Source organism: Boleophthalmus pectinirostris, unplaced genomic scaffold, assembly GCF_026225935.1.
Source record: "Boleophthalmus pectinirostris isolate CB_2022bp ecotype Guang Dong unplaced genomic scaffold, ASM2622593v1 HiC_scaffold_14, whole genome shotgun sequence".
Lineage (NCBI taxonomy): Eukaryota > Metazoa > Chordata > Actinopteri > Gobiiformes > Gobiidae > Boleophthalmus > Boleophthalmus pectinirostris.
In genome coordinates this window covers 17,100,890-17,104,648 of record NW_026571047.1, presented here as the reverse complement: position 1 = coordinate 17,104,648, position 3,759 = coordinate 17,100,890, and positions in this window count along the sequence as shown.

Below are 3,759 nucleotides of genomic sequence, written 5' to 3'. Positions count from 1 at the left end.
GTGAACCATTAAAATGAACCAAGTAATTTGTCATATTCACTGCCAGCACCAGCACAAAGAGGGGAAAGCTCAGTGCACAACCTTAACACGGGTTCAACCATTAACTAACCTCTAATTGTTAGTAACAGTATAACTAAACTCTTTGCTTACTTGGTCGCACATTCAAATACCACTAATGCTACAAATGAAATCACATATAGAGTGAATATTCTGTTTACAGTTTGAATTACCATGTTGGATTAGCCTCTCTATTGTCTCATTTAAACAGAAATCAACCCAAAACCCTGTCTGCAGTTTTTGCCCCCAGTGTCAGACGTATTCCCCCTTCACAGTTTGTCTGCTATTGAACCATCCAGTGATCGTTTTGTTCCTTAAAGCTGCTAAACATTTGTAAATGAGAGTTTGCATGTATCAGGCTCCATCCCTGGTGTGAGCCGGTGCCTGCAGCTGCCCTCTGCCCAAAACCCCACTGTCTCACCCCATCGCAACTCTGCTATTCAAACACTTCCACTTGTCTGATGTCCATTCTGTGAACATCCAAGTGTTTTTTATGTTTTGTTTTATTTTATTTTTATTGTCCCATTATTTAGAGCAGGTCCCTTTTTTCATTGATGTCAAATTGCAAAAAAACTAAACTAAATCTGATCTGTTATAATGTTTCTTCATCGAAAAAATACTTGGAGATTTGTATTGTTTCATGGGCAAATGTGTGTCTCTTCCACTTTGTGATGTCATGTGGTAATACAGGAAGTGCTCCACTGTGTTTTTAACTCCATACACCTTCACTAGAATCATTTGGATGATTTCAGCCCACTACATGACATCATAAGTTGAGAAATCATATGTTGTTATTTCAGTGAGCTTAAATTTCCTGAGTCCATTCAAAAACTGGAGTCTTTTTGAGTTTACAATTTAAGGAGGTCAAATCAAACTCCTGATCAAGATTTGGAGAAGGTTCTTTGGACGGTGCGCTTTCTTCTACTCCCCACAAACACATCTAATAATTACAGGTTTATATTACCATTTTTCATCCATACAGTTTAAACACTATTATCTCTCCAGGCTTATAAAACATATACTTTCCGTGTTTAGGCCATAACACACAATTAGGCTCATTTTATGATCTGGTAAACTGGTCTTAAAGAGTTGGTATGTTTTGGGCTGGGGTTACATGGGGCTGCTCCAACAGACACATATAAAGTATTCAGTTAAACAGCATGTGTGCCTCATTTATGGTTTTACATTGTTCTCACCACAGCAGCTATACGGGCTTTTCCTGTGCTACGTTCAGATAAGCTGCACAGACTTGCTTACACACATACTGTACTCATATTGATTTCAGAAAGTATGTTTTTCTCACCTAAGCTTTGAGCACTGTGATATATGAATACTGTATGTTATGGTGGAAAGTTGAATCATTTGTTGTAATATTGTAGTGGCTGGAGTGTCTTTATCTTGCTTTTTTCAATTGTGTTTTATTGCAAAAAAGACCTTAAAAACACACACATTCCTCCTGTGAGTGGACTGACCTGACCTGCCCTGTACCTGGTCTAGTGACGTCACTTGCTTGTCTCTAGATCAGTTTAATGCCATGCTGTGGAACATTCCAGGTATACAAGTGTGTCATTTACATTTCTTTAATTTTCATTAAAGGTTGTATGGAGGATTTTTTTTGTTTGTTTCAAATTGTCAATGAAAGTTTAAATTCCATTACAGAGATGCAGCAGCCTTGTAATTATGGTGAAAAAAAAAAAAAAATTATAATAAGAATGAAAATCTATCAACTGTGGACGTAGTGAAGCCAGAGAAAATCAGCCAGTAGAAAACGAGGCTCCCTCATTTTCTGTTGGCTGTTAGGTTGTCAATCAAACTCCCTAGTGTAACTGACTCGCCAGTGCTTGGGGATTAAGTGGTTTATGCAGCGGTTCTTTTTTAAACTGTAGCTTCCTCGCAGTTTGCACAAAGTTTGTTGCGATGGTGAACGAGAAACCACGACCAGTTCGCCACAAAAGAGGTCGCTGAAAGAAGAAGAGAAGGGGAAAAGGAGCAAAGCCAAACTGAGGTGATTCTTGGAGGTGTCTTCCAGCGATTGCATGAATGAAGCAGACAAAGGGTCTAAAAACTGTCTAAAAAAATTATTTCTACACAGGTCACTTCAACAGTAATTCTGAACACCCACTGGCTGTAATCGAGCTGTGGAGGAGGAAGGTGGTGTCGTGCATGCACAACATTTGTAAAAGGACTGTCACTGTATTTCTTTTCCCTTAAAAAATCCTCTATACAGCCTTTAATTTTATTTGTCTGAGCAAGGTACAACAAAATTCAAAAACAATAACACTAACAGGGATATGTAAATGAACATTTGTGGGACCTGGTGCTCAAAAGGAGTAGGATGAAGTTTAAAAAAGTTATAGTGTCCTACCCCAATGTAAAAACTACTAGTGCTTGATACAAAATTAGACGCTAGAAAATACGGCATATGTGATGCAAGGGAAATATATTTTAATGTTCTTGTAAAAACAAACTATTAAAGGGCTGTATTATTCTGCTCTATGTTGGATTCTAGCCCTGGAATTGGTCATCTGTGCTGAACTAAAGGTAAAATTTTGCTGTTAACTTGAAAACTACCACTTAATGACATCATGAGGTGGAAGAGAGCCTTTTGAGCTTTGGAAATGTAGACAGACTAATAACGCAGGATTACTCAAACATGTGTGAATGAAACAAAACACAACTCCACGTATGGTTTTGATTAGGTAACAACAAAACAAGGCTTAAAGCTCACAAGGGTTCATTTTGTGTAATATAGAACCTTTAAAAAAATTTTTGGCCATTACAATCAGTAAAAATGGGTGGTATTTTGACTGTACCAGGATGTGCAATATTTCTTGTAGAGGATGATGTTCAGTGCTAAACTTTTTTTTTTGTCATTTCCTCTAAAAGGTGCATTGTGTCACTTTTCTGGTGGAAGGTCCTTCAAAAGCTTTTCTTCATGGAGATGTTATTGGTTTGTCTGGAATTATTCACAGTACGGCATTATTAAACCTTCTTATCTTCATGGAGCCCAAACCAGGCCGAGTTACAGCTCAGATCTGTGGAAAGGCAACCCCGCTCACCATCAGAATGCCTGTTTTTGATCTATAAAATCTTCTGTAGTTGAATAAATGTAAAGTGTAGCTGTTAAATGTCATACTGTGGAGCATTCCAAACAAAGCAGTGACATATCCATAGAAACAGGGACCAAAAAGTTACATAGTGCACCTTTAACGTTACCCTGTCTCCTCTCTTTCTTTGCCCTTCGTCTCTCTCTTCATCCCTCCATCCCGCTGCCCGGCCGATCACCACCAAATCCAGTGGTCCGATGGAGAAGTGGTGTTTTTCCTGATTGAAGATCAAAGTGGCAAAGTCTGGTCCCTGAAGCCCGCCCCTTCTATTAGCTGCCCTTAAGAACAGAGGAAAACAGCCATTCCTCCTACATCAATGGGGCTTCATAATCAATTGAAAAAGACACTTGTATGGGGATGCAAATGTTATCTTTGTCTTATTAGCGCTTTTAGAAGACGCATGTCAGGATTGAATGTTATGATATGAAAGGGGGGCGCTTGTTTTAATCTAAAGATGCAGAGGCGTTAGTAATGGTCCGAATCAAAGCGCTGGGACTATGGTAATTACTGGGGGAGTTTGCCTATCCTTATTAATATTGATCAAATATGACTGTGATCCAGACTCGCTCCTCTGATGAATTTGGGAGGTGGTTAA